Source organism: Apium graveolens, chromosome 8, assembly GCF_009905375.1.
Source record: "Apium graveolens cultivar Ventura chromosome 8, ASM990537v1, whole genome shotgun sequence".
In the NCBI taxonomy this organism is placed as follows: Eukaryota; Viridiplantae; Streptophyta; class Magnoliopsida; order Apiales; family Apiaceae; genus Apium; species Apium graveolens.
In genome coordinates this window covers 227,479,138-227,492,825 of record NC_133654.1, presented here as the reverse complement: position 1 = coordinate 227,492,825, position 13,688 = coordinate 227,479,138, and the positions used below count along the sequence as shown (strand labels likewise).

Here is a 13,688-nt window from a genome sequence, read left to right as displayed (position 1 = left end):
AAGGAACAGCTGCTCTGGGATTATGGTATCCTAGAGAATCAGATTTTAAACTAATAGGTTATTCAGATGTAGATTTTGCAGGTTGCAAAATTGACAGGAAAAGCACAAGTGGAAGCTGCCAATTTCTTGGAGGCAGATTGGTTTCTTGGTACAGCAAGAAACAAAAGTCAATTTCCATATCAACTGCAGAAGCAGAGTATATTGCTGCAGGAAGCTGTTGTGCACAGATTCTTTAGATGAAGAATCAGTTACTGGATTATGGGTTAACATATTTCAAAATCCCTATTTACTGTGATAATCAAAGTACTATTGCTATGACAGGTAATCCAGTTCAACACTCAATGACAAAGCACATCAGCATCAGGTACCACTTCATCAGGGAACATGTGGATGAAGGTACAGTGGAATTGCATTTTGTTCCCACAGATCAACAGTTGGCAGATATCTTCACAAAACCATTATGTGAAGCTACTTTTACAAGATTGGTAAATGAACTTGGAATGGTTTCAGGTTCTTTCTTTAAATCTGCTTAGACTTGTTCTGTGTTATCAGACTTTATGCTCAGTATTTACAGAATTAATATCATTGTGTATTCTGTGCTTAATTGATAAATGTCTTTAAGTACTGACTGTTGTCTGATATATGTTTCTAAACTCTGATAAGTGATATGTTTGTTCCAGTACCTATTCAATCCTATGAGAATAACTGTGCTAGATATTGACCTAGTAATCTTCAATAAACAAATGACTCCATGGAAGAAGTAATTATTTCAATGGAAATCTTATGACACTAGCAAATTCTGATAACTGAGCTTAGTTAAGTTCACTTTGTATATCTTATTACTAAGTCACAAATTAGAATAATGCTACTCATCTGTTAAGTTCTGATACTAGTAAAACTGCTGAGTGCACTAAGTGCTGATAGACCTCTCTTATAAAAAGAAAAAGCAAAAAGATTAAAGAATAAAATCAGGCACTCCTTTGAGATCTAGAGTAAAAATATGAAAGGAACGACCCAAGTGCATTGCTGGTATTAAGTAAATATGCATTAGAAAAGCAAAATATTTTCTTGGTGACTTTTCACACTCTATGATTACTGGAGAAATACTCTGATAATAGCATAAATTCTAATAAACAGTCGTGACTCACTTACACTGAGAAGCCACTGTAAAATAGAATTTCAAAAGATGCATAAAATGAGCACAAAACAGTTGAGGTGGACTCAAGCATGAACTCATTCATCAGTAGGTTTCAGGACAATGACAGATCTTTAGCAAAATTTTAGTTTTGCCTTATTTCTAAGATATACTGAAGTGAATCAGACTTTACTCTTTGTCTGTTTTTAGCTTAATGCACACACTAATCACTCCATCTGAATGATGAAAATTTCTGTGGTGGTCTATGTTATTTTAGATAAACAGTCATTGTGTCATTATTGCACAAATTCTGAGGACAAGTTCTGAGTAACACGTTCTGATGATTAAGTTCTGACGTCCATAACTCAGAACATGTATGAGTATTTACTAAGATGGGCATTCCTTTTTCGAGTTAAGAAATTATGTTCTGATGACTGTTAAGTTCTAGTATAGGTCTAAGTTCTGATTTCTCAGTCTCATCCTTTACTTGGCTTATCTGTGAATAAATTTTAATAACAGTCTCAGTTTGTACTCGCATATGTTGAAGTGGAAGATTAATAGTCACTATAATTAGGATTAATGGTTTTGTACTTGAACAGTTCACTGTTTCTTGTGTTTTGTGCGGTCTAGACCATGCTTCCTCTTTCCAATGACTGTTATTCTTTTTCAAAGTCTAGGGAGACGAGGTAGAATTAATTCTACCTGTCAGCATTAAATATCTTTGCGTCTCTTGGCATTCTTTTGCCTATATAAACAACCACTTCACATCAGTCTTTCCATCACATCCTTCTTCCACACTAATCCTCCTTCTTCTGTCAAGAACACAATGGTTCGATACAACATGTTTTTGAACACACAAACATTCACAATGGAGCTTAGTTGTGCCGACTGGCGGCAGGAGTGGCATGTAACAGCCATTCCTGAGGAGATCTGGGACTCTGTCCCACAGGAGGTGCTAACTCACCTCCAATTCTTCTATATGGACTACCATCGCCATCTGGAGCGATTGGAGGAGGAACGGCTGGAAGCTATCCGTCAGCAAGAGCGAATCATACGACTCGCCATCTTGTTCGTCGAAGATAGGAAGAGGAAGAGGACTTAATCTCGTCTTCTTCCTGTTCTTCTTCATCCTCAGCTTTGTCAGGCTTCTTAGCTAGGACTAAAGCTGTTGACGTTAGGATTAGAAGCTTAGGGAAAATCTTGTATAAGTATTAATGTAATTTCTATTTCATAAATGTATTGACTTGATATATTAATGAAAACTGTTTTTACTTCAAGATTGTGTCTCTGAGTTATTTTATCTTGTGTTGATAAATCCTGATTGATATTCTGATGACCATTTAAATTTTGTCTTTATTTAAGTTCTGATTCTTTGTCAGCACTTATTCATCGAAATTATCTCGGTCATTTTTAACTTGATTCATTTTCAGAATATTAATGTTGCAGTGAAAAATAATTCAATCAGTGCTAACGGTTTAAATTTTGAATTAAAACTGTGTCTCTTGATAAATGGAACGGTTTTTCCTTGAAACAAGGCAACTGGGTAAGTAATCATTCCTGTTTTCTCGAGCCCAGTAACTATCCGTTATTACTGCATGTCTGACAGGTGTCCAACGGTAATATTTTTTTTATAAGTACAGCAGAGAGAAGATTTCTGTAATCTTTTTAATTTCTTCATCTTTTATCTCTCTTCTTACTTTTACTCTCCTTCACTTTACTTTTTCCGTTGTTTTCATACAGATATTATCTCAAACACCTAACAAGCATACTTGAATCTCAATTCTTTTTCACATGGCCCAAAGGATTTAATCATTGATGGAGCAAAGTTTGTTCCAAACAACTTTGCTGCAATTCTTGATCATGCTGACGCTCCATCTGAATTGCACTTTGTGCAAGATCTTCTTGCACATAGTGAGGTTGGGTACGCCTTAACTCAGCCTGAATTATTTTCAAGTCAACAAGTTCTGCAGTTCTGGAGGACTGGAGTTTTTGATGATGGTGGAAAATGAGGCACTCCCAGTATTATCTTCCAAGTGGGTGATTCATCCTATGTAGTCACTCCTGGTACAGTACGAAGAGCATTACATCTTCCAGAAGATTGTACCTTCTCTATACCAGAGGAATCAGAACTTCGGGAGTTAATGGCTGAATTGGGATATGAAAAGAGTCTGACGAAACTTGGACAGTTAAAACGGGCTAATATCAGAAGAGAATGGAGTTTCTTCTTCGATTGCATCACCAAGGCTTTTGGCAACAAGTGTTCAAATTTTGATGCCATCCCAATTCTGAGTCAGCACATAGGGTATGCTATTATCCATCAAACTCATTTTGATTTTGCAACTGGAATAATTGGTTTTATTGGGGATAGGATGACAGAGGATAGAAATGTTGTTTACTTTGCTAGATTCTGTCAACTTATTTACACTTACTGTACTGCTGAACCCCAGTTAGTCAGCACTCAAACCCCACCTTTTAAGGTTGCAAAAAGGTACTTTAATGACCTGATAAATGCTGACACAAAGAAATCAATGGTGAGACCATTACAGATCCCTCAGTCTGTGAAACAGATTCTGGTAAATGTTGATCCTGCTACTTACAAATCTGTTTACTCAAATGTTCAATCAACTCACCATAACCAAAATCCATCAATCTCAGTACCTACCTCTCATTCTACTCAACCTACCCTCAGAACTTATCTCAAATCCTATCTCTCCACTTCACAGACTGCTCAACCTTCTTCTTCAGCACCTACTGTGAAGCCTACATCCTCTAAGCCAAAGAGAACAAAGACTGTTCCTCACACACCTCAAAAGAGGAGGAGAATTACTTTGAGAGATGAATCAGATTCTGAGGATCAGATTCCTTCTTCAGAACCTGTGGTAAATGAAGCTGAGAAGGCAACTTCTCAGAAGGATTCTGCAATTGGGGGTTTTAGGCTTCTCAAGAGGCTTAGACGTATGACGGTTCCTGAAACTCCCAAAGAATCCAAATCAACAAGGAAATACAAGAAACAGAGGGCACAAAGGCCAGTTTCAGATGATGAGGAGGAAGCAGCTAAGGTAGGGGATCAGGAATCTCTGATCTCACAAGCCAAGGAATTTGCTCCAGTCACTTCTTCTCCATCAACTTCATCTCAGGAACATGTATCTGCCAAGGCTAGTTCACCTTCTGTGTCTCTTGTTGATCCGGGCACAAGTACTGAAATAGATATTCAGAACCTGGTTGTGCCTGAAATACTTTTCTTAGAAGCTCCAACTGTAAATAATCCTTCCACAACACCTGTTACTGATGCTGTTCAAACTCCTGAGTTATCACTAACACCTTCTCTGCATCAAGATGCTGATGATCAGATTTTAGGTGAGCATCAGGATATGGTGGTTGATCAGAACTTAATATCAGATCAGCAATTAGAGGATGCTGAAGCCTCCATTGCTACTCACACTATTGTCTTATCAGAAGATACTGATTCTCTAAGTTCTGATGCTGCAAATATTGGAGATACTGGTGAGGCTGCTACAACTGTAGATGCTGATGAAGCAGGTCCTTCAGGACATACTCCTCAACAGACTCTTCCAAAGTCTGAACTGGTAAAGAAGTTTGTTATCGGGGATGCACCAGTACCTTGGAGTGAAACTCCTGCAGGTCAGGAGTGGACTAAGGAATGGAACTCAGTTTCCTGTGTTCCAAATGCTTTACATCTTGCTGAGCACTTGAATAAAGCTGATGAAATGCTACATTCTAATGATTTTAAAACCCAGCTTAGAGTCACTGCATTGAGTACTAAACATCTACAAGGTCTTCATTCTAACACTCATGCAGAGCTACACAAGATTCAGGAGAACTTTATCAAACAGGAACACATTTGGAAAATTGATAAGAAAAAGTTCTTCCAACCTACCATTGACAGGGTTGCTTATATTGAGAAAACTCAAGAGAAGCAACAAGCTCAGATTGATCAAATTCTGACAAATCAAGCTTCTCAGCAATCACAACTTACTGAAATCCAGACCTCAGTGGAACTACTTATCTCTCTTTTATTACCTGCTGATGCCAAAAAGGGGGAGAAGGTAATTAAGTCCAAATGCAAAACCAACAAGACACTGCAAGGAAAGGATGATGGAAAAAATGACCAAGGAAACTCTGGAATGGGTAGTGGTCAAAGTCAAGGTAGAAGATTTACATCAAGACAAGATAGTCACAGAATAAGTTCTGATACTGGGAAAAGAATAAGTTCTGCTGCTGGTACAAGGATAAGTTCAAATGAACTTCTAGATCTTGATGAGGAAATGTCAAGACAGTTATTTCTTCAAGAAAATCCAGGGATGGACTTGGAAAATTTAAAGGAAGAAGAAGCCAGACTTAAATCAGAGAAAGTCACATCTAAATCTGAAGCTTCTGGTAAAAAGTTACTTCCAAAACCTAAAGGCATTGTGATCAAAGAAAGGGTACATACTGAAGAAACTTTGGCTAGATCACAACCACAGATAGATCCAAGATCCAAGGGTAAAGAAAAGGTTGGTGAACCTATCAAGCCTTATATACCTCCTGAGGAAGAAGAAATTACTGATGGAAAAGATGATCTTGTTCTGACTTCAAGAAAAGTTCTTAAAACAACCTCTGACATGGCTCAAGTTGTTCAGAGTCAAGGCATTGTGAGTTCTGATATTCAGAAGAAGCAAGTAACCTCTGACAGTGCTCAAGTTAACTTGATATCAGAAAATAGATCTAAAACACTCCTACCAGGATTCACTAAAGCAAAACAGACTCAATCTTTGAAGACTACTCCAAGTGGTTTTGAATCAAGAGTAGTTACTGGAAAGGAAGTTAGAGATAAAACTGGATTGGGAAGTGCTGATGAAAGAAGAGTACACAATACTACCGCTTATCCAACGTCTTTGAGTGAACCAGGTATTGGAGCAACTCCTGAGAGATTGAATCAACTAGAATCTGTACAGATGGTTTACCATACCTACTTGAAAGAATACATCATGTTGTATTTCATGACAGATGGTAGGGTTTATCATATAAGACAAAATGCCATTCCTTTGAAGTATTTTGAAGAATTGGAGCATGTACTTTTCTTACTTCAAGTGGATGACAGAATAACAGAGACTGTTGCAAACTACTTAAAAGAACAGATTCAGAGACAGAAAAGGCTTTATTCTGTTAAGTCTGACAGCAGATATGTTCCAAAGTACAGAGATCACAATGGGGATATTGTTGATATGAAGCCTAATACTGCACAGATCAGAACGTATCTTGGTATTAAGGGACTTGAATTCAATCTTGAATCTGACAAAGCTTATGTCATAAGACTAGACCAGGAGTTAAGGAAAGCAAAGATTAATGATCTCAGAGCTGCAATCTTTCAAACTGGTGAAGATACTGCAGAGCTTAAAGATGTTAAAAGGAGAATGATTGATGAACTAAGATATACTGAGAAATGTTTGTTGAAGAACTATCTCAGAACAACTCCTGATATTAGAGAGATCAAAAAATGAAGAAGCCAAGTCGAAGATCTACAACTGTTTAAATTCTGATGTTTATACAGATTGAAGTTGTTATCAGAAGTTAAAATTGGTAAAACTTTAAGGACTGTAAGTTGTAGTTATCTAGTCTATTTCTCATGCATTTGTACTTAATGTTTTTGACATCATCAAATATCTGTTTAACTTGTATATTTTGTTAATTTACAAGTTGGGGGAGATTGTTAGATATATTTGATAATGTCATGGCTAATATGTCTTATGTTTAGCTTTCAGATCTTGTGTGAACAGGATAGATCAGTACTTAACTGGTGATCAGTACTTATACTGGAAGTCAGGACTTAAGGATATCAGTACTTATATTATCAGGAGATAATCATCAGAAGATAGATATCAGAACTTAAGTGCTGAAGGACGGTCAGATAAGGACAGTAGCTGATTAAAGGAAAGAAGATAGAGATAAAACATAAGAAGAGATATGCATGAAGAAGGAATTCCGTGAAGAATGGAATACTTGGAATAGAAGATATCTGATTGATATATTTTAGGAAGCAGAATTATATTCCATATCAATTAGCGATTATCTTGTAACTGTGTAGTATATAAACACAGGCATAGGGTTTACACTAGAAGTGTTATCATATTCGAGAAGATTATTCATTGTAACCCTAGCAGCTCTCGTGATATTTGTTCATCACTGAGAGGTAACAGTTTCATATTGTAACAGAGTTTATTATTTCAATTAAGTTTGTTACTCAAGTTCTTTAAGTTCGATTTGAGTGTACTATACACTGTATTCACCCCCCTCTACAGTGTGTGTGTGACCTAACATCCTATGACAAACCTCTATAGTTCAGAGGTAGGTTCCAAGCCAGATATTTTGTGGCAGTATATTTTTTTATATATACAATTCTCTTCAGTTCGTTCTTTTCTCTTCTTTTCATTTCATGTAAGCTGAGAAGAACAACCCTTCCAGAAGGGGAGGTAATGCCGAATGACTATCTATCTGTGTAATAGAAGCCTAGTAGGATACCATCTATTGTTTAATTGCTTGTCAAGTACTAAAGGCTGGCCACCTTCTGTACTAACTATGCGATATAACAAGTGTTCATGATCATAGTGATCTCTCAACAAATTCCTTTACTTCTATATGATTGATCAAACTTTGGGAAATAGAAACAGCTGAAAAAGGAGTAGTAAAGTTGTGGTAGTATATTGAGAAGCAAAAGCTCTAATGCTAAAAGATATAATGAGAGTCTGTGCAATAGACTTGAAAGAAATTGGAATGATCACTTAACACAGATTGAGTTTTCTTACGACAATAGATCATATGTCAGTATTGAGATATCGCCTTATGAGATCCTTGAGGGAAGACAATGTCGATCTCCCTTATGTTAGGATGAAGTTGTAGAGCGCAAGATGCTCGGACCAGCAGTGGTCCAAAGGACCAAGGATATGATAGATCTAATCAGAGGACGGCTGGTAGTAGCCCAAGATGGACATGATAAGTATGTTGATTTGACACAAAAGGACAAAGAGTATGAAATAGGGGACCTAGTAATGTTATAGGTATCCCTTGGAAAGGATTGATGAGGTTCGGAAAGAAAGAAAAGCTAAGTCCACGATTTGTTGGACCCTTGGAGATATTAAGACGTATTGGGAAGTTAGCATATGAGCTAGCCCTATCCCCGAACCTGTAGCAAGTTCATAACGTGTTTCACATATCAATGTTAAGGAAGTGTAATCCGGATGCCAGACAAATAAGGGCATATGAGCGCATAGACATGCAACCAGGCGTAACGTATATGGAGCAACCAGGAAGGGTTATAATTGGAAAGGGATTAAGTGCTTAGGAGTAGGGTTATCAAACTAGACCAAGTTTGGTGGTAGAACCACCATGTGGGAAAAATGGACTTGGGAGTTAGAAAGTGCAATGCTAGAAAAGTATCCCCAACGGTTTTCTATCTGATTCTGGGACGGAATCCTTTTAAGGAGGGGAGACTGTAATAACCCCAATTTTTGGAATTTTTAAAACACGGATGAATAGTAACTTTTGCTGACAATGCTGATTAAGGAAAATTATCAGAACACGTTATATAGGAGTACTGTTATGGAAATTCTAAGATCGTATTAGTATTCCATAAATTAAATGAGTGTATGTAAAGGTCATTAGAATTCGGATCCGGACACTTTGATTTTTCCCGAAAATCCACCAGATACCGAAAGAATTGAGTATAAGGTAACATGATTAAAATGATTTAAATTCAAGGGTTATAAGAGAGGATCATAAAAGGAATATAAAATATTGAGAAAGGTTTACGGGAACCCAAGTAATAAGATCCCGGATATGATCCCTCAAACGATCAACGAGAATGAATAATAAACGAGTCGTAAAGCAATTAAACGACTAAAGATCAAGCTTGGGCAAGTAGCTAGGGGATTAGCAAGGATAATACAAGTATTAAAGCACCTAATTAACAAGGATTAAGCTTAATGAAAAGCTTCCACCATAAGAAGAGGACAAGTGGCAAGAGTGATGCAAGTGGTGACATAGGCTTGCTTACATCACTTTCCACTAACTAACCAAGAGTTAGCCAAACAAATATCCACCTACCATTCCATTTACACCACAAAATAAGTCAACACAAGCAAGTTTTTTTCTCCCACATTTTCATTGCTCTCGACCAAAACAGAACCAGCACATTAAAACTGTTGTATCTCCTTCATTTCTCACTCAAATGTTGTGTTCTATAGCTCGTTGGAAAGGTATTGAGATGGCCTACAACTCTTGTTCACAAGTCTCATCCAAATAAGCATGGTAAGACCCTCATTTTTACAGTTCTTTAAATCGGACTTTTAGAAACTTCAAAGCCTAACTTTGTGTTCTTGATTTCTTTGGAAAGATCAAGCTTGTAGGAGGCTCCATAAGGCTTCCTAGTAACTTTCCACCCTCCAAGAAAGGTATAAATCTTCACACCCTTTAGTAATAAGTTTGAATGTTGAAGTTTGGAGATGGTTTGGATGGATGAGTAGTAATTTGAATGATAAGCATGATTCGAGCTTAATTGTTAAGTAGTTTAGTTGAATTTGGAGATGTTATAATATATGATTGGATTGAGATCCTTGAGCTTATTATGACTGAAATCAGTAGCATTGATGTGTATCTTGAGTTGTTGTTGATTGGTAGTTGGATTGATATGATTTAGAATGGTAAAAAATTTGGAAATCGCGTAAACATAGCCGTCGTAATGTCCGATTTACTTTAGACTACTTTTGTTCATAACATTAGGACCCGAGAACTCCCTTCTAGGTTTTGACCATTGCCATGTTTAGATAGTTCATGTTACGAGCTTCGTTTTGATATGTGGTTCGTTTGATTCCGATGTACGATTTAGGAGAAATGGCCGTTTTAAGTAACGATGTTTCGCGAATGAAACATTACCCCTCGCCTTACTTTGAAACATAGGTTAAAGACCTTAAATGACTAATTGGAGTATGAAACATTAATGTAAAGTGTAATAGGCAGTTGGTAAGACACTCGCGAAGGAATCTCCTTAAAAATCGTAATGGTTAATTTATTAAAAATGGTGGAGCCGAGGGTACTCGAGCGACTTAAGAGAATCAGTAAGCACAAAGCGAGCGTTCGAGTCTAATTTGGTTAAAGTATAGATTTACAAGTGACTTCGGTTTAATTCCAACTTATATGTTGTTTATAGGTTACCAGACTCGTCCCGAGCCATTTGTAACCCCCAGTCACTCAGACAAGTTTTCTACCCGTTATACTGTTGTTGTGATGTATGTGTGTATATGCATGATCTTGTGATAAATGCATATTTGTTATTAGCAAATTCTTGCGATATATTGTAGCATGTGATATGGTATATATGCATGCCTGTTTCGTATTCTTGATTTATATATCTGTTGGTTCAAATGCTTATTCGTTGCATAATACCTATGCTAGAGATAAGCGGTATTTGCATATACCCTTAGTATAGGGGATCAAAAGGTGAACTTTTTCTAAAACCGGGAGGCGAGGCTCCCGAGTATAATATATATTTATATATATATATTGATATATTTTTTAAAACTATTAATCGAATAAGGTTTATTCGATAACTTTAATTTATTTAATGAATATTATTACGAATATTCATTCGAGGGCTTATGACTCCTTTATTTTATTTAATGAATATTATTACGAATATCCATTTGAGGGCTTATGACTTCTTTATTTTATTAAATGAATATTATTTTGAATATTCATTCGAGGACTTATGACTCCTTTTATTTTATTATTTGAATATTATTTGAATATTCATTCGAGGGCTTATGACTCTTTTATATTATTTATTGATTATTATTTGAATATTCATTCGAGGGCTTATGACTCAGTTTATATTATTTAATGAATATTATTTGAATATTCATTTGAGGATCTATGACTCCGATTATTTGCTGAGATATGTTCTTTATTTTATTAAAGAATAAGGTGTCGATAATCAAACTTATCTTTGATTATTCAAATAAAGATAGTACTTTCATATAAGTATATCTTTGGTTATTTAATACTCATTTCAAGTATAAGTTTTAAAACTTCTACTTAAATTATTTTTTATAAAGATTATTCTTTATGGGAATATTATTTAAATAATAATATTCAGATATTTTCTAATATATTGGGACTGATTTATTTCATTAAATCAGCATTACTCCAAACACTCTTTAAAGTGTTTTCGAGTCTTCAAAATGATTTTTAAAAGTTAGAGCGGATCCCAAAACTCATTTTTATATTTAAGATCTTCCTTTTAAAGGGGATTTAAATACTCGTTCAAAACCTGAGGGATCCGGCTCTATGGTGTATTTTATATTCGCAACAAGGTTGCAGTTTTGGTAAATGAATTGATTACTTACCCAACGTTTGGGAAGTAAGTCCATCTATCGAGTCGGCATAAGCAACATGGGCTCAGTGGGCGTCCATGATAGTGTAAGTGGCTCAGTGGGAGTCCATCAAATGCATAAGTGGCTGAGTGGCAGTCCAACATAAGGTCCTATTACGACCAGGGTGATGACCAGTGGGGAATTCGTCCATCTACTAGTAGAAAAGGTTACTTATTGGTATCTTTGCCTGATCAGCAAGATATCAGGTTTATGCCAAAATTCTTTCCTTTCCAAATTTATTGGATATTGCAATTTTGTTCATACTTTACATGACAGAGGTTTTCAGGAAACGTATGTATATATATAGGTGTATATATATATCGGGACTTATTGAAGTATATCATAACTTCATTTCCTTCAAAATATTTCAAAGATTGAATCTATTCAAGTCTTATCTTGTAGTCTCATCAGTGTGATGAACTTTTGAAACTAATTATAACTTGAACGGTGGTAGTTCAAGTAGTATTTAGAAAAGATATAAGTATATTGGAGTATCTTGTAACTTCATCTTTTAAACTTATATCTAGTAAATGATTATCTTATGCATGACAAAGATTTTCAGAAATACGTTGAGACAAGGTTAGATATATGAGATCACCTTGCAACGATATTTTTATACAGTTATACACTGGAACTCTGTGTGTATTATGCATGGAAGAGGACTTCCAATATTTTGAAAAGTATATATGTATATATATATACTGAATATTTTGCGACTTCATCGCATTAAGATATCAAACTTGGTTCATTTCTTTTGACCAAGATTTTCATGAGTACTATGAGAAGGCTCATATATTGTTAATCATTATACATATTATTTTGGTGGGCTTGCTGCTCACCCTTGCTTTCTTCTTTCATCACACAACATCAGATAGACAAGATGAACAGGACCAAGCTCCCAATTCGCAAGCGGATAGGAAACGTTCCGCAGCTTTCGAGAAGCGTTGAGGCCACTGTAGCTGAGGTAGAAATTACCAATAGGCTAGGCTTTCAACTTTTGACGTACCAGATTATGTATATTTATGAATTGTAATAATGGCAAAGAAATGTAAATTTATTCAGAAACCTTTTTAAGGTGTATTGACATATAATTGTGGAATAAAACGACTTGTGATTATTTTTGGATATTCATCTCTGAGACTATAACTTGTGGTGTGTGTGTTTATTGTGGGGTCACAGTTCAGAGTAGTTGATTGTGTATTAAGATTGGGTGTTATTAAGGGAAATGGAACTCGTGACAATCCGGATCCCCGACCCCGGATTTGGGGGTGTTACAGTCGGGTTGCCTTGTTGATCATCCGTCGGTGGTTTTGTTGATCATCCGTCGGGTAGCCATTTATCACTTGACTCAATTTTATTTGTGCAGAATTACAAGACATCATCTATTTACATTTAATCAACCTATTCTGCATATCTACTAGCAGTCTACATGATTCATAAGCTACTACAGAATCTATACAAAGGTGTTTGCAGAAATGTGCTACATGACTTATTGTTACATAAGCTTCTCACTCGATGGATGTCAAACCATCATCCGTCGGGACTGTATTGAGTCATCCATCGGGACTATATCTGATCATCTGTCGAGTACTACATTGTTCACTAAGTTAAATCTACTAAGGTATTTTGTTAATGAAATCATCAAGTTCACAACATTTTTCTAACACTCATAGTACCGGTGATATATACTCTGAATACTGCTTTATCTGAGCATCAGGATGACACAGTATATGTGCCTGAGGTAGAATCACCTTCAATTAATCCTGTGCGTCAAGCTCCTGTCTCTAGACCTACAAGAGTCATACATATTCCTACCAAGTTCTTGGAATATACTGGTTTACCAGTTCATTTTCTCAATCAAGTATAGTCTGTTTCTCAGCAAATAGACAATATTCAGTCTAATAAACACGAGATTTCAACTGATGTTTCTGTTAGTTCAGCTCACGGTACTCCAGATCAGATTCAGGAACCACATACTTATAAAGACGCCATTCAATCTCCAGAGTGGTGTCAAGCTATGTCTATTGAGTTAGCTGCCCTCGAGGTCAACTCCACTTGGGAAGTGGTACCTTTACCAGCTACAAAGAAAGCAATTGGATTTAGATGGCTTTATAGAGTCAAATATCTAG

General features: G+C 36.1%; 1 long non-coding RNA gene across 1 annotated transcript; it reads left to right on the top strand.

Annotated features, from left to right (window-relative positions):
* Nucleotides 1-9,276: 9,276 nt before the first annotated feature.
* On the top strand, nucleotides 9,277-12,667 carry LOC141676982 (uncharacterized). Its single transcript, XR_012557273.1, has 3 exons — nucleotides 9,277-9,439; nucleotides 9,525-9,582; nucleotides 12,431-12,667. It is a non-coding gene; the product is annotated as an uncharacterized LOC141676982 (long non-coding RNA).
* The last annotated feature ends 1,021 nt before the right edge of the window (nucleotides 12,668-13,688 follow it).